Genomic DNA, 22,302 nt, shown 5'->3' with positions numbered 1-22,302 from the left:
TCATAGGAAGAAAACAATTTTGGAAAGATTATTTCTCTCTCATTACTCCTACTCACTTCCTCCTCCTCCTCCTCCTCCTCCTCCTCCTTTCCTCATTATAAACAATATACTTTAACAGCTCGAGGTCCACGAACTAGAATCCTAATTTCATTTCTACATATTATCCCTTGTGGTATCCTTCCAGAGTATATCACCAGTACAGTTGTGGTTACTATTTCAGTATAATCATTAAAAAATCCCATTTGTAAATTTTATAATACATCAAAAATGAGTTAGATTAAAAAAAAAAAGAGAGGAATATACAAAAAATATCGGATGAAAGAATTTCAAAACAGATACATACTGTAGGTACTATTAGGTATTACTGATATTTAAATACCTTATATAAAAAACAAATCGCCTTGTGATATCAATTTCTAGTTTTTATATAGTATAATACAATTTAGTATAATACATTATTCTAAATTATTTATTATAAATTTCAATTTATATTAATCAAATTAAATCTAAATCTAATAAACTTAAATGTAAATTAAATCATATTCGTTAAGTACTATATGTAAGTCAATTAATTCATTCTAGCAGTAATTTATAGTATCCGGTTAGAGTTAAAATTGACGGAAGCGTTCTATTTAATAAGGAAGCGCTTTGTAGCTTTAGTCAGCTCTAACTGCAGTTAATTACCTATTAACTACATAAGTAGAAATCGTATTAAAAGTTGCATCTGATTAAAATATACATATATATATTTATCTTAATACATTTTTGGTATTATTATTATTTTCTCAGAAACTAAAAGCAAGTTTTTTTAATAATAAACGTTTCATAGTAGCATCCTACTAAATACTACTCAATTATTTGTAATTTCGTTATTTATAATTTTTGCTTGCTATCGTCATGTAGTCTTAGGATTTTTTCAAAGAATCAGTTATACATCAATATGTAGGTAAAACTTGCACTACGAGTATGCATTTTATTCTATTAATATCACAAATGCGATAGATTGTAGCAAATGTTTTACCAGAGGGAGACTATACAAAAGTTGTTTGCTTGGACACCTCTGTCCCATTCGTGTTTCAACCGTGAAGCAGTTATGTTTGCATGGCTGTGTTTCGGTTTAAGGGGTGGGATATGGCAGTGAAATTATAGGGTACAGAGAAATAACACCCGAGTCCTCAGGAATGGCAGCGCATGGGGGGTAACATGAGCGAAATAGTATACTCTGTTATGCCCATGGTACTGCTCATGTCTATATGCGACAGTTACCACTTTCATCAGGTGGGTCATCAGCTTGCTTGCCATTCTAAGATGCATAAAAAAATGTACGAAGGTACTATGTTATTACATCAATAGTCTTGGCGAGGCGGTATCCCTGTACCCAGTAGAGCGCAGTGCTCGCGTTCCGACGTGTGCGCTGCGCCGTAAGCGACAACCCCGTTTCGGTTACCGGCTGACGCCATATCGGATTACTTTGCTCTCTTTTCTGGTATGTTAAATTAATATATCAAGAGTTCAGTTTATATAAATACAATAATTATTTAAGGTTATCGTACTTTTGTGCTAGTTATTTTCTAGGGACAATAGTGGGACTATTGTCCCATTGGATTAAATAATATTTGACGAAATGTGGGTATGTGTATGAATGTGACTCACCAAATGCTAAATTCACTACAAGGACAATATCTAGTTTAATGCTTCAGACTGCCTCAGAAACTATCCAAATACCGTGCATTTTACATTTATATATCCCTATTGTTTTTTCTATCACGAGAAAAAGCTAAATTTTAGAACTATATATTTATAAACTGTTATAGGTAAATTTAATCAGATTTTTTTACGGATGGGATATAGCTTAAATTCTTCATTGTATTAGGTAGCATAGATCATCTATCTTAATAGGATTTTCATATTTAAAAAAGTATTCGATGTTTTTACTTAATAACAAATAATCGCACTTTGTTTATTTTTTTCGAATATAATAAATTTCGATTGCAAGGCGTTACTGGCTAGACAAAACATATCCTGTCATTGAACATTAATTGGTAATACAAGTAATATGGTATATCATATTACATAAGGAAGTTTTAATGTTACTTTTAATTACTAATTGCGCCTGGTATTTAATTTGCGTGACTATTATAAAGTTACCTATGTCCTTCTCCATTCCAATTGTGTAGATTCCAGGTGTGTTGTCCTATTAATATTATAAATGCAGAAGTTTGTAAAAATGGATGAATGGATGAAAAGATGAACTTCGTTACGAAAAAACTATTCAACAGATTTGAATGCATACTTAACACGTAGGATACTTTATGTACTTACTGATTCACGCTGATGAAGCCGCAGAATACAGTTAGTAACAAATAAATAAATAAATAAACAAACAATGCATATTAAAAGGCTATATCAAAAACCAAAATCTCTGTTTTTTCAAACGATAAAACTTTACGAATTTAGTACAACATCGTTGGGGAATTATATAAATATTCGTGTAATGGTAACAGCACTTTCAGTTTAAATCGTGATACAAGCGGTCACGACACATCGTGTCACGAATAACACCGAACCGAAGATTATCTAAAGAGATTATATTAAGTTCCTTAATGCAAAAAGCGGTAAATGTGAAAGTGTGCTCCATATTATTATCAAGACAGACTTCCGTAATTAACATTTATATAAAGCAACCTTATCTCTAATTGTCAGATTTGTTTTTTTTTTGTGAATGGCTAGCATGTTGGTGACCCATCTGATAGAAAATGGCAGTCATTTCCTTTAGTCCCATATTACACTATCAAATATGTAGGATGATATTTTAGACTGTAATATTATCTCACTAGATACATAAACACTGTTTATTATTATTATTATTATTATAGCTTTTTTATCCACTTCCGTGGTCCCCAAGGGTAAAAGCCTCCTCCATCTTTTTCCACTTCTCCTTATCTATAGCAATACCCGTCCAGTTCTTTCCTGCTATCTTTATTATGTCATCTTCCCATCTCTTTCTTTGTCTTCCAACATTTCTTTTTCCTGCTGGACCTCGCCATTTTGTTGTTTGGAGAGTCCACCTTTTATCTTTGTACCTCACTATATGACCTGCCCATCTCCACTTCTGTTTCATACTATGCTGAAGAGCATCTTTTATTTTGGTTTTCTTCCTAATATCAGTGTTTCTTATTTTCTGTATTTTTCTTAACTTTAAGATACTTCTTTCCATCGCATGCTGACATGATAGGATTTTGTTCTTTATTTTTTCTGTATAGGTCCATGTTTGGCATGCATATGTTAGGCTTGGAAGGATGCAGGAATCCATAATTATCTTTTTTAAGTTGAGACTGTAGTTCCCTTTAAGGATTTCTTTTTGAGCCCAATATTTCTTCCATGTTATGTTTATTCTTCTATCAACTTCATTTTCTCCACTGTTCGTTTCGAAAGAGACTATTTTACCTAGGTACACATAACTATCCATATAATCTATAGGGTTCTCTTCTATTGTGATAATTTTTTTGCTGTGGTTTGTCATGATCTTTGTTTTGGTTGCATTCATATTTAGGCCAATTTTCTTACTTTCCAAATCTAGTTCTTGTAGCATTTTTTCTAGGTTGCTAACCGATTCGCTAAAAAGTACTATATCATCTGCGAAACATAAGTGTGTTAGTCTTTTGTTCAGTATCCATATACCCTCATGGCTCCAATCGATACTTTTAAAGATGTTGTTAAGTACTGCTATGAAAAGTTTTGGAGAAAGTGGACCTCCCTGTCTTACGCCTCTTCCAATTGTGAACTTTTCACCCTGCCTCTCCAGTTTGACTCTGCTTATACTATTAGAGTAAATATTTTTTATAATATTTATGTAGGTGCTGTTTATGTTATTGTCAGCCAAAGCATGCCATATGGATGAATGTGTAATGCTATCGAAGGCCTTGGAGTAGTCCACAAATGCTATGTAAAGTGATTTATTAAATTCTTTGTACTTTTCTATTATCTGTTCTATTGTGTGGATGTGATCGATTGTAGAGTAATGTGGTCTGAATCCAGCCTGCTCTATTGGTTGATATTTGTCAATTTCTGTTGCTATTCTGCTCAAAATAATGGATGAAAAGAGTTTGTAAACTGTGGATAGTAAGCTGATAGGTCTGTAGTTGCCAATATCAAGCGGGTTGCCTTTCTTGTACAGCAGTATAATGTCAGATTCACACCATTGCTTTGGTACCACTTGCTTCTCCAAAACTAGGTTAAAAATTTTCACTATATATGTGATTAAAATAGGCACTCCGATTTTTATGGCTTCATTCGTAATGTTGTCTGAACCTGGGCTTTTTTCAGGTTTTAATTTTTTAATAAGTTTTATGACCTCGTACTCTGTAATCTGGTTCGGTGCTGCTTCTGAATTGCTTTCCTTACACACAATGTCTTCATCTTTATATGTTTCTTTTTCTAAAGGTTTTTTATACAGGTCGGTGTAGAATGCCGTTGCACTTCTGACTATGTCATCTCTTTCCCTGATTTCGCCTTTACCATTATTTAGAGATTGTATCCATTTTTTATGTGTTGTAAGTTCTTTGAAGGCTCTTTTTGAACTTCGGAACTTTGTCATGTTTCTTTCAATAACTGCTCTTCTGTAATTATCATGGTCTTTCCTAATTGCTCTATTAGTTTCCTTAAATAACTTCTTTATTTTTTCTCTAGTTTCTTTGGTTTTGTGCTTCTCAGTCACTAGTTCAGTTCTTCTAGAGATTAGACTCAGTGTTTCACTGCTTAAGATTTTATGTTGGCCAGCTTTTCTTTTCTTATCAAATCTTAAACTTTCTAATATTATTTCTTCCAGTTTGTTGCTCAAGGCCTGTACATCTTCTAAATTAATCAGTGAGTCATGTGATTCTGCTAGATTCTTTTTCAGATTTCGTATATAGCTGTTTCTTTTCTCAGTGGAGTTCAGTTGATTTGGAGAAGTGTTAAAAGCTCTTCTACTTATTTTTGACTTTTTGGTTTTAAGAGTGCATCTCACTAATCTATGATCAGATGGAAAGCTTGTTTTGTTTAACACCTCTATATTACTTACAGAATTTGGATTAGAGCTCAGAATGAAGTCGATTTCATTATTTGTTTTATGGTCTGGTGATATCCATGTCCATTTTCTAGATTCTTTTTTCTTAAAAAAATGTATTCATGATCGACAACTTATTCTCGTAAGCATATTGTATCAGACGTTCACCTCTTTCATTCCGTGTTCCATATCCAAATTTTCCCATTATGATGTTTTCATGTGGTTTCGGGTGTCCAATTTTTCCATTGAAATCTCCAATGACAAGCACGTTTTTGTCAGCTAAGTTTTGTGCTTTTGTTAAGTCGTTATAGAATTTTGTTAGTTCCTCTTCACTTGAGCTCACAGTTGGGGAATAAACTTGTATAATCGATATTGGTCCATCCCTCAGATTCATTCTTAGTAATGCGACTCTTTCCGATATTCCCACAAAACTTTAAATATTGTTCTTTAATGACTTCTTAATAATGAAACCCACTCCATGTAAGCCCACTGTTTCGCCTATGTAACAGAGTATATATTTGTCATGTTCTTCTATAGCGCTTCCCATATTTTTTGTTTCTGCAAGTCCCATAATGTCCCAATTAATTTTTTCTATTGCTTGGTTTAGTTCTATCATTCTTTCTTTAGTTGCGAGTGATCTTACATTGTATGTGCATATTTTTAGGTATTGATCTATTTTTAATTTTGTTTTTTCTTTTGTATTGCTTAAGTTAATTTTATTGCTACTTACATTTTTGTTTTTGGTATTTGTTATTTTATTTGATATTTTATTTGATGAAGGGTAATGGTCGTCTTCCCCCACGGTGACCAGCCGGCTTGGGGTGTATTCTGTTAGTGTTACATTTGATGGTTTTAGTAAATTTGTTTTGTTTTGATTCCGTTTGCTAGAGATAGTTATTAGTTTTTTGCTAGTTTCGACATGGATGATGATCTTCCACGTGCCACATAATTAAGTATGTTTGGTTTTGGTTTGTCTTTCATTAAATCTGTAGGCAAAACAGGTGAAATATAAGATGAATTTGGACTGCTGTTAGCCAACAGTTTTTTTACTGTGATTTTTAGTAGTTGGTGAATCAGTGTTTTCTCTTTTACGCTTTTCGCGATTGCTTTCTTTTGGTTTCTTTACTACTAATTGATCATATTTCAAATAAGCTATATTTCCTTTCTTTCTTTCCTCCTCTAATTTCGGTTGTAGTTTTCTACGTATATCTAGTACCTCTTTGGGATAGTCTTCTTTAAAGTAGATGCCATAGGAAGGTTAGGTTTATTTTGTTGTACAAGGTGCTTTTTCCATGTCGACGAAAAGGACACCACTATTGGTCGGCTTTTGTTTGATGAAGATCCAATTTTATACACACTTGCTATTTCATGACTATCTAAGTGTACTCCCATATCCATTATTATTTCTTTTATATAATCCACTAATTCAGCTTCGCTTCTCTCATGTTCCTTAATTCCAAAGAATACTAAGTTGTTTTTCCTTTTATCTTTCTCTATAAAATTGAGTTTTTGTTCTAATTTTGTTATTCTTGTTTTAAGAGCGTTATTTTCCATTACAAGGGCTTTCATCTTCTCATCTAATGCTTGCATTACATTTTTAGTAACTTCGGTAGATATAATTGAAGTCTGCTTGTTCAGTTTTTCGTCTAGTTTTGAGAGTAACAGTTCCATATTTTTGTCCATATTGAGTGTTTAAAGTCGTGAACGTAATCCGTTAGTAAATTAACACTTTTTAATTTTAGCACTTTTTTCTTTGTCTGGCAACACCACAACTATCAGTGTCAAATATGATATGGTTGGTACGTAGATGTAGATTGGATTTGTAGGGTTGGTACTATTGTTGAAGTTTCTTCTATTGTCTATGATGCGAGATGAATTGTCACTTTTGAATATTTTTGAGGTTATGTTCGCAGGAATATCGTTTAAAATTTTCTAACTAACACTATTTTTTCAGCAAAATTTTTTTATAAATCACACACTTTGTAGGGTTTTGATAACTAATATCACTGTTTTGTGCACGTTTGGTGTTTTTTTCCACTGTTTAAGAATATTATCGGCTTAGCAAACTAACAAGAGTATTAACAGTTACGGTACCGGAAACGGAAAAAAAAAAAAACACTGTTTATTACTACTATATATTTAATCTAGATTATTACATTAAAATACTTAAGAGATAAAAAAATAAAAGAAATAATTCACACATTGAAAATATTTATATATTTATTTATATTACTACAACTACAGAACTATTCACTGTAAATAATCTAGATGTTTCTATTAAATTACTTGGTGCTAAGGCTGTACCTATAAGTTATTGTGAAACATTTTATTGTTATTTTATTATTAGCGATAAAGCTCCTTAGCTTATTAATTCGACAAATTTATTTAAGTATGATTATGATATCAGCCATTAATTGTTAACTGCCGAACATAGGTTTTCTCCGTAAGGGAGGTTTTGTCAGTTGTTACCACGCTTGGCTGGTGGATTGATAACCACAGACAAGCTTTGGTGATGTTTTAAGAGAGACACTATTACCTATCCCTCGACCATTAAGTTCCCTTAGTCACCCCTTACGATACTCACGAAAAGGCCTATTCTATGCTGGAACTACAAAGAAATCGCAGCGTATCTTATTCAAAATATTCATAATAAACTATTTGTATCCATTTATTGAAAATATAAAAAAAAATATCTAAATTTATCAAGTATATTTTATATTTATTTGTATATTTATTGAAGGACGTAAACATACAAACAAGGTGTTATTAAAAATTTATAGGTATATATCATGTTATTGGTTGATAAGTATCTAAGATTTTTATGCCGATATCTGTTCGTGATTTACGTCTAACTGATTGACAGCTTTTTAAGATAAATTTCTTTTTTTAATCAAACAATAATTTATAACTTATTTGAAATTTTAAAATAGTTTCTTGTTTATTTTGAATAACGGTTAATGCTATAGTTGTATATTAATTTAGGGAAAGAGGATTATTTGCATTTTTTCTCCTATCATTAGTGGGCAGCTTAAGTTATCTACTTAACAGAGTCACAAAATTTTACGAATTACAACGGACGAATTATTTACGGATTACGAATTACGGAGTCACATTACGTATTTCCAATGAACAAGGCGCTATTTCTGTACTGTAAAAGTTAGAAGAGTAGAATCAGAAGAATAATTTAAATTTCATTATACAAAAAAAAATAGACTTGTATACATTTTCAATTGTATGTACCATAACTATTAATCCCAAAATTTGTAACTAGGTAGGTATAAAATAGCACAGTAGATTTATCTATACAGTTTACATTATCATTTACGATATTTAGGTAATCTTTTGGCAAATGAAACAAACAATCAGAGTATTGACAAAGGCAGTGTTAATGGAATCAACAGCAGCAGTCATTAACATAAAACTCATGCAGTCATTAGCACTTTAAATTAATTGATTAATTAAGAAATCGAGATTCAACACACGCATTTACGTAATATGCATATGTATGTGTACAACTAATATAGGCGTTTCCTTATACTGTAAGAACACCCACAGAGCAACAAGTATGGTGAGTAACTGTGTGTGGTATATATTACAGAATAATATTTCTAATTGTATTTGGTAAATACTCGTAGAATTTGCAAGTCTTTCCTAAAAAGTAAATTTACTATATTTTAACTATAAAAATGCTGTGAAACTAAAGTGAAAATGAACTAAATAGGAGCCGATAGTGGTCAGAAACATGGGTTAATTCATAACTGATTAATAATTACAGAATTGCAAAAGATAATCAAATATAGACCTATTTGATTATCTTTTGCAATATATATAATCAAATATGGAAGAAAAAGGATATAAAAATGTTTGGATATTTGTTACTCAAACATGCATAAACAACTGAACAGATTTAAATTGTATGTGGTGGTAGACATATAGATATATGATCTATATGTTTACCACCATATAAGTGCAAGATTAATATAAAGCCAAATAAAAAAAAAAAGAAAATATATATATTATGTACTTTTATCCTAATACACGTAAACGAAGCCGCAGGACGCAACTATAAATTGCAATTGTATCGATCATTAAGTTCGACGTCGTTTGTCTATTGATCTGTCAGTATCATCCCATGTTAGAGAGCTGTCAGCGACTACCATTTTAGGAGTATGCAAAGTGACTCTAACTATACATGGCATGCTCTACATAGTTTGTATGCTACTACATTTGGCACTGTGTCTAACATGTGCCAATCAATCTAGTATACTATGATGGACACGTAGTTCAAATTAAAGTTCATAAATATATAGGGTCATGTAATACGATTTCTCATGCGGTTGGTAGTGTAATCAAGTTGATCAGTATGATTGTTATTTGTGCTGGTATTTAGGACCTTTCCGATATCGCACAACGAAAATGGACCAGCGACTACTATAAATAAGTTTAATGACTTTCCCCGAGACCGTGTTTCCTTCATCCTAGTATCTTGGATTTTTCAAACGTAACCGGCGTAGTGCAGTCTACTGTTGAAAGTCATTCTCTTATCGGTTGATCGTATTCCTGGACCATCAGGATGGTGTAGTCACATGTCGTGATAAAAGACCCTTTAGATCAAAATTTATAACAAATTTTTACTTGGGATAAAAAGAGTTTTATATTATATTCATTCTCAAAATATTCTAAATTAACTGTTAAGTAGGTTTGATGACTTCAAACTGAGATTTATAAAATAGTCGTAGACTCTTTTTCTACTTTACTTATCACCATTTGCATGATAGATATATAGAGAAATATTTTTTTATCAATGTGTTGAACATTGTTAATTTACCTTTAGGTTACATTGTTATTGAGATATAATCAGAATTAGGATTAGTTTTCTGTGGCTCCCGTATAATTTTGTTTATGTTAGTTAGAAGTTATTAGCGATTCAACGTCGAAATTTCGGAATAATTAATTGATCTGTTTAGGAAAAAAGATAACATAAAAAAATTCACTTTTTCATTTACAATATTAAGTATAACATTGTTTGTATTTTTCGATAATAATAAGCAGTAAGAATGCAAAACTAAAATTTATTTTGAGTAAACTAGCGAATCAAGCAGTAGAGATTACAAGAAGAAATTTCTAACAAAAGGATAGAGCATTAATAATTAACGAAGGTTAATAATAACAGTGACTTTATTAATAGTAGATAACTACCAGTACTTATTTTTATCTCTCTTTCTATTCTATAAAATTAATATATTTGTTTATATCATATCAGTCATACAAATAAGCATCTCAATGTATATTACGACAACGCGTCACGTAGCCTCCTTAGCTCAGTGGCTAGAGCACTGGTCTTGTAAACCAGGGGTCGAGAGTTCAAATCTCTCTGGGGGCAAAATCAATGCAAAGAGTGTGCTTTAGACACTTGTCATTGCCTTTTTTTACTTAAACATTTTTTTTTTCCAATTTTACCTCTTTTTAGGTTAACTTCTTCAAATGCATACATAAATCTATATTGCATATATCTTTGCAGCCATACTCTGTTTGTTTTACGAATATTTTATAAAATACGAATGTAATCTGTAAATTTTTTAAACATTATATATATATTTCGAATTTATATTAGGAAGAAATACTTTTTTATGTATAAATTATGATTTTCCAAATAAAGGGGAATATAACAATTAATATTTACCTGAAAAAAGTAAAAGAGAAGTTCCAAATCGAGTAAGCCCCATTTGGTTAGACGTTAACGTCTTTTCAACATTAGCTGTGGTCTGAGCAATGCTCCAAAGGCTGGTCCTGCACGGGTTGGATCCTTCCCTACAGAACTGACCCAAGCTAGCATTATTATAATGCGACGCTTTCCGCCCTATCTCCGGGGACTTTCCACAGGGTGAAAGGAGTTATGAAAACTCTGATTGTAACCCCGACGGTTGAACTGATTGGAACACTGAAGTAGATCCTTAATCAAATGTATATATACACAAAATATTAGAAACTTTTAATAGCGCGTTTTAGAAATAATTTAATTTAAAACAAAATAATGATTATTATTAATATGATTTTGTTAATATTATTACTTGTTAATAATATGTATAAGTATATTATAAAGATAAACATATATATATAATCAAAGATTTTTGTTATTGCAAGTATAAACAGTTTAATGAAACAATCAGACCAATAACGCCATCTAGTGATGAAGTGTTGTATTACACTTGAACGTAAGTTATTGTGATGAGAGAAATTAATATATCGTAGACATGTGTTTTGTATGTATTTGTAATCATCGTAGTTAAATTATAACTGACTTAGCACATAATAGTTAAATTTGAGATAGTTCAATAGATGTATGTTTAGATGTCTTACTATAAAAACGTGTCTAACATCTATTTCATCATCATCAGCATATCAGCTTGTAACTGTCCACTGCTGAACATAAGCCTCCCCTTAGGGGAGTTTTGCCAGTAGTTACCATGCTTGATAAGTGGATTGGCAACCGCAGTTAGGCTTTGGAGTTCTTTTAAGAGGGATGCTGCTGCTGCCATCCCTCGTCCTCCCTTAGTCGCCTCTTACGACATCCACGGGAAAGAAAGGGGTGGCCTATTCTATGCCGGGACTACATCGGAACATTTATTTATGTTTATACAAAAGAAAGTCTATGTTATTTAAAAAAAAGTGATTGAAAAGGTGATTAGAGTAATCAATTAATTTATATTATAATAAATTAAATTATAGTAATTTATCTAATAATCGATTTATTTGCCGACGGATATTTTGGATCTGCCTTTTAATAAGTTTAAATCTGTTATTAGAAAACACTTATTGAACAAAGCCTATTACACACTAAACGATTACTTGAATGACAGATATGCATGGTGTTAGCCGATCATGCACGGGTTTTTAACGACTATGCAATTTTAGACAGTACACTTAAATAAATACAAATAATGTTAACAAAGATTTAAAAGAGTAACTGTTTAGTTTCTTACGGGCTGCTCTCAACAAATAATATTTAAATAGCATTTCGAACCCTGCATTTAAAAAAAATTACCATTTAAAAGTGTTTGTAAACAAGTCTATTTTAATAAAAATGAATTGAAACAATATATAATTATTTAGACAGAATATTATTAAACACTGTTTAGATAAACAGTGTTTTAAATATACTTTGTGATAAGACCGTAATAGTTTAACTTGTATTTTAACTCATGTTTCTTTGGAAATAATATTGTATTTCACTTTGAGACCACATCTTTAAAAAGTTGCAAGTATTTTTAATTTTTCTCTGCACTCTATATACATATATGTATATGGTGTAGGTATAGCAATTTTGAATATATTTAATTGAATTATGTATCTACTTAGGTAATACCTTTATTCTTAAGCTAGTATATTAAAAAATATTTTCTTTATCTATCATTTGTGCCGAACAAATACTTTACAATCCATCGGTGAAACGGGTTTGTAGTCCTCTCTTGGAAGCAACATTAAATAAAAACGACATAAAACATTCTTTGTTTATTTAACAAAATTTCTTGTCGACTTTTACTCGTTGAATAAAAAGTGACCATAAGCTCTCAAGCGGAGGAATCTCGATAGTCGTCCATTGGCCGTAAAAGCCAACTTTGCTGTAAAGGTACAGAGTTTTGAATAGTTTGTTTGTTACATCCGTGATTCGTAATGAGGGAATTTGATACATGTAGCGTAATTTAGACCTTACGCCGTAACAATTAGGTTAATATTTAGTTGTGTGCGGTCAGATGCGCGGGCGCAGGTGTTCAGCCGCCTGGTCGTCGCCGCGGCTACCGCTCTCGGATATGGTAGATATTCATTTATTAATTTGCTTGCGCTGACCGACGCGCCAATATATTTAATGTACATGATAATAATACTGATAAACTCACAGTTATTTCATGAGATTCGTTATTGAATTAAAATTCAGAGAAAGGCCGTATAAGCCATCTATAGAGATAATTAATGATTCTAATAATGATTTTGATTTAATCGTTTCGACGTTAACTTGCTTTTACGTATGATATTCGTAAAAATAAAGAGATAGGTTGTTTATGTAGTGAAATGTTAATGTAGAGTATGTAAAAAAAAATTAAGTTACTCATTAACGTAGAACCAATACTGCTAAGTCTATAAAAATGATATTACTCCTTTCGAAAATTGCAATAAGAATAAAAAACTCATTCGTGCAGTGAAGTTGAGAGAAAGAGCTAGTGTGAAAATACTTTTTTAATTTTTCATATTAAACCGATCACTCGATGCGACCTTTCGTGTGATTTGATTTGAAATATTCAAAAAACGAGAAAAAGTTAATCTTTTTGTGCCGAATTCTTGCAATAACACAGAATTTCATCCAGATGACATTATTACGATTAAAACATATTAATTAAAAAATCAAGGAAAACTGAATAATCAAATGTTGGACCCAAAGGAATAAAAAATTGAAATACTAAATTTTAAAAGAGTCAGAACCAGTTAATCGACAATACTGTATTGATTTGATACCGTTTGCTGTGCTATAGTAATTAATTATAATTTTTATGTATAACATTTTATATTTATATAATTGGTCCAGCTGTTTATGCAACTAATTTAATAAATGGTCCAATTAACGAGGTGTTTCCTATGCATGATAGATGATATCCAAAACTTGTTTAGAATCGGATAATTTCTTTTTTATAAAGAGAAATTTAATTTCCTTTAAAAAAATAAGGTTTTATGCCTATGCATATTGAATCGATGATTATAAAGCACATCGTCTGTATGTCATGGTAGTCTTCGAATTATATTACCTCAATTTTTTTTTCCTTTATTTCCTTATATCTGATATATATATATATATATATATATATATATATGATCATATATATATATATATATATATATATATATATATATATATATATATATATATATATATATATATATATATATATATATATATATGATCTTTATCACCAGCTATTGTACTTTTTTTTTTTTTATAAAACATTAACATTAACAACAATAATCTTGTGACTATTTTTTAATTATGTTATTTTATTTTAACATTCTCAAGTCTAAAATCATATTTTAAAATTCGAAAGTCTAAAAGTTAATAAAACAAATATACTATTTATATTAAAAAAATATTATTATAAATAATTTTAAAACATCCTAAAGAAGTTTCTACTATACAAGTATACAGTAACTTATTGCTAAATAAAATAAGAATGTCACGTAACATTGCACCATTACGAATGATACAATACTAAAATGTATGAGTAGGCGAAAATAATTGCTAACCACAATTGTATAGGCGTTTCTTATGTATTGATTTGTTAATAATTACAAAAGAGACTGTCAAATTAAGTCAGTTAATAGTGATTTTGTACTACTAACTAATATTAGTGGATATTAGCTAAGTCTACCAATAGCCATTTGTTATTTAAAAATTTATCTTAGATAGAGTCAAGGCGCCTAAAGCTTTGCATTTGCATTTATCATTATACTGAACTACATTTTAGTATTGAATGTACAAATAAATACCAAATTGCTTATTAAAAAAATATTAATAAATTAAAACTATTTTTAAAATATTTCATTTTAATTATATTCCTAGAAAGAATATAATTCTGAAGTAAAAACTGTTCCTTTTGTTTTAGTTTCACCACAAAAAGTTAGATACACATGTTATTTTTGTTAAAACAGAGTTTCTTTTGTTTAGACGTAAACAGATGTTAGACATGTAGTAAGTTTAAGTAGTTTTAACATGTAGTTATCACCTGTTTAACTCTTATGTAGAAAAACTAAAAGTGTTTTTGTCTTGACTAATAAATGCAAACAAACTTTCGCGATACCTTAAATTTGTTGAAAAATAAGATAAGTCATCCATTTATTTCTAATTATTATTATTATTATATAATTAAATAAAAAACAAATAAACTTAAAAAAATAAAACCTGACTTGTTTGAAGTGTCTTATATAAATTATTAGTCAGCAGTTGAAATTAACGATGCGCGATTTTCCTAATAGGAACTAATTATTGGACTGAGTAATTAATTCGACTTATTTAAATAATTTTCAAATTATTCGACTATTCATTTTATATATTCGACTACTAATGTTATCTGACTACTAATTTCATTCGACTACGATTTTCATTCATTATACGCTTCTACTAATCGACAAAATCATTCATTAGTAGTTATTCATATACGAGTCGTTACGAACATAACCAAGTTGACCCGATCGCTAAATATCCTTATTTATTTTATGATGAAAAGTGTTGCCAATGTAGTATATTTAATAAAAATTAGCAAATTTTGATACTTACTTTCTTTTTTTACTTTACTAACTTTCGATTTAGTTATGTAAATTAAGTAGTAATTTTTTAGTAATTAGTTATTATGTATATTTTAAATAAACGTAATTGACAGGTGTGTTTTTTTCTCAGTCGTCAGCAATTGTTAAGGAAGTAGATACAGGGAAAGGACTTTGTTTTCATTATTATTAATTAGTAAAATAATATATTATTACTAATTAGTAAAATAATACATAGTAATCGAATACGAAAATTTGTATATTGCTAATTTAGTAGTCGGATTGTAAAATTAGTAATTACTAATTATTCAAATAATAAGAGTCACGCGCCGCGAAATGAAATACTCGTATTCAATCGTCATCGTCATAAAATAATATAGGCAATAATATATTCGATTATTGAGTTCCTGCCAAGTGAATTTTCTTACTAAGCATGATTTTGCATTAAGAATCAAAGATCCAAATCCTTTACTATAATTGGTAAGGGGTTATTCACAGACACTTCGTTGACAGGCCCATAATATGCCGCTATTAAATACATATTTTTTACTTTTATGAAATATTAACAAAAATGCAAATATTATAAATGTATGTAGTAAGTGTTGTTGTAATTGCGCAATTAGTGGAACTAATTCTTTAAAAAAAATTATGATAAAAAAAATGTTTTCCTTCCACATGTGAATAATTCAAGTAACGTAAAAGTAAAATTTTAAAGGCACATTTTTCTAGATATTTTGGCCGAGTAGGTATTATCCTAATTTATTAAAGGGATGGAATTTAAAAGATAACCCTACCTGTGCTATCGGTATATGCTGGCGAGTTATCAGTGAGTGATAATAGGTGAGGACGAAGTTACCTATATCCGTTTGTCTATTGTAGCGAATTAATTCACTAGGAATTAGCCACGAGTGTTTCCAATGAAAACCACGTGGAGGTTGACCTGATAGGGTATTTTACTAGTAATGAGGCCTAACTTCTCCAATATTAATGCTCCTAATTACACCATCAAAGAATTTCCCAATTACATCACCAATTAATTAGTAAATAATATGTTCAAGGAAAACATAGGTGCGGCTAAATTTGGTTAGATGGGGAGAGGATTGTTAGTAAGTTAGGCTAGCGGTCATATTGATCTACCATATACATACTTACATATATATCTGTCACGTCTGACTTTCAGAATTCCTAGAGAATTAATAATAATAAGTCAATTAACCTGACTTCATTCTCTTGATATTCCGCCAGCGTAAACCAATAGCATAGACGAGGTTGCTATTCCATATTCATCCATTAAAAAGGTCTAGTTAGAACGAAGTAATTAACAAATTAATAATTCAAAGACTTTATTAATATCTAATACTTGATTAAAAAAAAATGTAAAAAAAATTATCTAAGCAAAATATTTTTTTTTGCGTGCAAACCGTACCTTCAAATGACATTTGACAGATCGAGATCATTGACATTGGATTTTTTATATTTTGATTGCATCCTACGACCGTATTTCGGCTAACCGTTACTTTGTAACGATCATTAGGACGACACGCCTACATGGACACTACATTTTTATATAGATACGCGATACATAGATTAATGTACACTTATTTGTTGACTTTATAACACGAATTAGAGATTTCTCAACGGCACACGATTAAACCGAACAAATGTGGAATGTGACACTTCCATTTAATAAATGTCCACGAAACAGACGGACAGACGTAATTACATCTCGCAGGTGTGATTGCATGCCGCGTCGTAATAGCTTTATGGCAGTTAAAATATTTCTTTACGCCATTAAATTAGGAGATTTAATGAAATGCCTGTCGCTTTGTCGCATGCTCGGCTTGGGCTATCTACTCGTAATGAGAAAGTGCTCGCCTAGTGATGCTCATTCTATATTCTTATTTATTATATTTTAAAATTTATTTATGATATTTATATGTATTTAATTAATTTAAAATATTTAATTTTGTAGGTTTGATGTATTTTTAATTAAATTATAGCAAACATTTTTTTTATCAAATTTTTACACTGTTTACCATAGATAATGTATAAATTTTATAATTAAATAATGAATTCGATTTAGCTGCTTAAACAGTATTTTTAATGCTTTTGATATTTGATCGAAAAATCAAAACTCGTTATTGCGTAATTTCATATAATTAAAGTTTATTCCTATGACATACGGAAAAATAAATATTATGAAATTTCGGAAAAGAGAGGATTCTTTGCCTATTGTTATAAACCTTTATTTTTCCGTGGTTTCTTCTCCAGTGGTAACAATTTTAAACGAAACACTGGAGTGCAAACAAGCGACAAACTGGTGAAATTTGATATAGATATCACAAGTGCCAACACAGAAAAGAACGAAATTATCTCGACTTATATCTTGACATCCAATTATGAACGCGGTAGATATTATTTATCTGTTTATGAATACAATAGACGTATATAAATTGTGTAGTCAAGATAGAGACGTATCTGATTGTTTTAAATTATAAGTCAACAACAGGTGTAGACATTTAAAAAAAAATTATTAGGAAATATATATAATATAGTCGCTGTCTACGTTTATCTGTTTCACCGCTTACTTCTTTTAAACCACGCAATGATTTTTAATAAGGGTTTCACTGTATTACAAGAATTCTGTTTTGGAAGATTTGTATGTACAATTTGCTTCCGTATGAAGCCAGTTGCTAGTAAACATAGAAATAAACTCTGATGATTTTAATGTCAGAAGGAACAGTTAAATGCATTTTTAGTTGATATAACATACTATCTTCTGAGTGCAAACGTAGGCACATTGCTTTGCGTAAAGGTTGTTCCAGATTCAATTCCCGAAAGTATATATAATTTAGAAAAAAACTTTTTTGAATTTAATTTTAGAGCTCGATTCAGGATGCATCCTCGGATGTTCCTTGCCTAGTTTTTCATAACACCAAAAATATTAGTTTAAAGACCAGTTAGTTGCGGTAACAATTACTTTTTAACTTAAAATTTATTTAAAATATAAAACCTTCAACATCTCTATATTTCGCCTATCAGCCATCTCTCGAAATATGTTAATTTATTTTTATTTTAAGTGATATTTTGTACGTATGCATTTAAAATTGTGTTTTAATTTATCAAAACATAACATGTGTTTTCTGACATACTCGTATTACGAAATGACTTTGTATATCCACAATAATAATGTTATTCTATCTATGCTAAGGTCCAGAAGCCTCAAGCGACTATACATCGCGTGTACCGGCGACAAATTGCGTGTCGCATGTGAAAAATGACATTACAAGCCACACCTCGTTAAATATATTAATTTATTTAACACACCACCTGAGTTATTGTTTCGTGCATGCGAACGATATTAAATGCACAATTTACTGTCTGTATTATTGATGACGACGACATTTGAATTTAGAACATATTATTTTTCAAAAATTTAAATATTTTAAGAGGACCATGGCCCAGTGATATACTGCCCCGACTTATGGATCTAAATGGTCGTGAATTCGAGTATTGTTTATGCAATTAGATCGACATCAAAAGCTGTGTGTTAATTTAAATTTCCGACTAACTATCCTATGATGCGAATAATCGAAAAAAAAGGGAAAAGAATCATCCTTACCATGTTCGGCACATGACACACATGGATTGTACAGTGTTGTTTTCCACTTGGGTAACATTTGATAAATATCGCGAATATTAAGTATTTTTTATTATTATTTGGTATTAAAATAATAAATATATTTATTTTAATTCAATTTATGTGTTCGTGTAATTAGATAATAAGAAATTAGTGTCAACAGGTAAATTGGTCAATTAATCCGACTGGCTTATTTTGTCTACCAAATCATGATGTTCATATACATCTTTTTCTGTTGAACATCTCATAATTTCATTGAATAAAACATAAAAATTAAATGTTATTTATGAAATTTAATTACCACACTTGGCTAGAATGATATTATATCTTTTTTTTTTTGCAACTCAGTAATTCAGTTTATAAACAAAAACAGAAATGTTAATGTCTGTTTCGTGTACATAAACGTTATTGCCATAATAGCTCGATTACAAATTACTTGATATATAATCACACATTACCATTGAACATCATATCTCCGCCTTTATAATCTATGTCATTAGACTATTATCTGTAGTTTTTAGGCGTCTGTATGTATGTCCGCGAGAAATTAGTTAGAATTTATTTCCTATCGAATAAAAAATGATAATTTTAAAATACAATTAATAAATTATAGCTTCGCAAATAAAAAAACATCGACTTTAGTTGGAACAGTATGTGTAGAGGTTTTATTTATACTACTTTTAAAAATAGAATTTCTTTATGTTCTTTTTCTATCAATTAATATTTTGTTATTAGAGAACGTCAATTTTAAATATCACTTATTGTACTGGACCTTTAATTAGTATTTTCTATTTTATTGTTCTATACAATGAACCCTTTACAGTATGAGAACATGGACATAAATCCTAACGATTGCGAAAAATATCGGTTCAAAATTGACTAAGTTTTCGTGCAAACAGTTTAAATATATATATATTATTTAAATAGTATTCAAATTAATTTCGAAGGTATATTTTTACTCACCGTTGCTATGAAATTAGGTAATATGTAACGTACATAATAGTAAATATGTAACATGTTAAATATAACATGTTTTGTATACATATATGCGCTATGTGTTTTAGTTGAAACGGGATTATCAACTCATTCTAGTATAACATAACCTGTGGCATAATACCTTTATCCTGGATTAGGAGTGAATAAGTTGACATGGACTTCACAGTGTATTATGTAATGTTCATGGAACAGTTGATGTCTAAAAGTAATGATTATTACTCGTATTTTCGTCAAGTGGGACGCCGACTTGTTTGTCATTTCAAGTTACGTATCTACACTAATATTATAAAGAGGAAAGATTTTTTTGTTTCTGATAGATAATTTAAAAAAAATAATCGATTTAAAAAATCACTTATAGAAAGCCATATTATCAACGAGTAACAGTAATCGTATTTTATTTTCAATGTATCAAAGTAAACTTTGTAAAAAACTATTAATATAAGTATAGGTACTCTCAATCTAATTGAATAAAGTCTACGAGGTCTAGACGCTAATCGCCGACACCAAGACAGCCTGTTAGCGCTTCGCATTTTAACACTTCATTCTCAGAAACACGCTAGGTATGTAATTTAAATTAAACGTTTCTTGTAATGGGTGTATTCTAGAAATTAGGGTCGTTTGAAACCAGTGACCATTCGTATATATATTCAAATTAAAAAAAGTTGTTTTGATAGATATAATTTGGTTGTGAAACCATCGCATTCCTCAACTCATGTTAATTTGTCATAATGGTAGAAGGCTTTAGGCAAAATATTTCTGATTACTTTAGATCAAAAAGCTTACTCTTTTACTACGCTAATGGCTGTAGATTAATCATCATTCCAGCATTGGAGCAAATATGTAATTTTTACAAGATCAAAATGTACATTACACCTAATGTCCTTAAATCACGACTCTATGTTTTGAAATGAAACAGTATATAGCGTTATATTGATTTTTAATTAAGTAATAGAATAAAAAAAAAATACGAGATATTTCAATTTTATATGATTTCAATTTTCACTGACTTCCAAAAGAAGAAGGTTTTCAATTTGGTAGTACATTTTTATGTTTGTTACCTCACAACTCCGTCAGTACTAAACCTTTATAGAAAATAGTTTTTATCTGATTTCACTTACAGATTGAAATTGTATCAAAATTGGTTTAGTAGTTTAGTTTTAAAATGAAAATAACTGGTTTAGTCACAATTGAAATAAATTTTTTTGCGGGGCATAATCTTGAATTATTGGATAACTATTGTACTTTTTGCTACCTTAATACTCGTACTTAATATTTTCTAAACAACTGATAAGCGATTTGGGGGAAAAAATAGTGACGAAGTATAAAAATATATGTATATATCTGTTTTTATAATATGCAGGCAGGAAAAACAGAATGCCGATTGTTCCTGTCATATTTTCGAGAAGAAAAAAATAATTATATAATATTAATATATTAATGGTAATTTAAATTCAAACTTTGCCGTTGTTTGTACATATTTGAAAACAAACATCGGCAATAATAATCAGGTATGTAGATACTATTTATCTGTAATCACGTTGCATTAAGTCTCGATCGTGAATTTAAATTTAATGTTATTTAAATATGTAATTATATTTTTAAAAGAAACCAATAATTAGGCAAGTAGATTCAATAATACAAAATGCCGATTCAATAATTTATTTAATAGGCTTTGCAACATTTAATTGAATAATGGATATGACCGTATATGGGATCAGATAATTTTGTAATAGGATGTCAATAACTTGGGAATTGTTTTAATTGCATTAATTGGGTTTATGTAGTGCTAGTAGACTTGACAGCTTGGACATGTCACCGTTAGGTCCAAATAAGGTTTTACTGGCAATTCATAAATTAAAATATAGACGATTTTAATTAATTCAGTAACTGCTATCTTAAAAATATCGTGCCGCGGTATTTATTTTTTAATTTACCTATTCTTGAACCAAAAAGTAATAAAAAGGAATTGTGTTATTATGACGCATATTTGTATTCACGGCTTTGCTGGTGTGAATTTTATTAAATGCACAATTTAAAAATATGTGGAATATAATATTATGTCTATAAAATTAGTCTTCAATTAAATCCTTATGTTCATTGTAAATTTAATCTAAACATGCTGTATATAATATAAACATTTGGCAAGGCACAATTAATCTTGCCATCTGGATTTATAGATATAAATTTGAAAATAAAATAATAGGCAATAATTTTACAATCGATTGATACGAAAGACTCTTTAATATCTGTTTATTTGTTTATTATTTTCGATAAAAAAACATGCTGAGTTCTTTTCTAACTGTGGTACAGT

The 22,302-nt window shown here is 29.9% G+C and overlaps 1 protein-coding gene and 1 non-coding gene across 2 annotated transcripts in view; both read left to right on the top strand.

Annotated features, from left to right (window-relative positions):
* The window catches only part of LOC113521293 (WW domain-binding protein 11), a 328,701-nt gene that overhangs the window by 181,691 nt on the left and 124,708 nt on the right, over nt 1–22,302 (top strand). The gene's annotated exons all lie outside the window — the stretch shown is intronic.
* Trnat-ugu (transfer RNA threonine (anticodon UGU)) lies at nt 10,358–10,430 on the top strand. Its single transcript has one exon. It is a non-coding gene; the product is annotated as a tRNA-Thr (tRNA).

Source organism: Galleria mellonella, unplaced genomic scaffold, assembly GCF_026898425.1.
Source record: "Galleria mellonella isolate WM207_F2 unplaced genomic scaffold, CSIRO_AGI_GalMel_v1 utg55, whole genome shotgun sequence".
NCBI classification, from domain to species: domain Eukaryota; kingdom Metazoa; phylum Arthropoda; class Insecta; order Lepidoptera; family Pyralidae; genus Galleria; species Galleria mellonella.
This window is presented reverse-complemented; position numbering and strand designations above follow the sequence as displayed.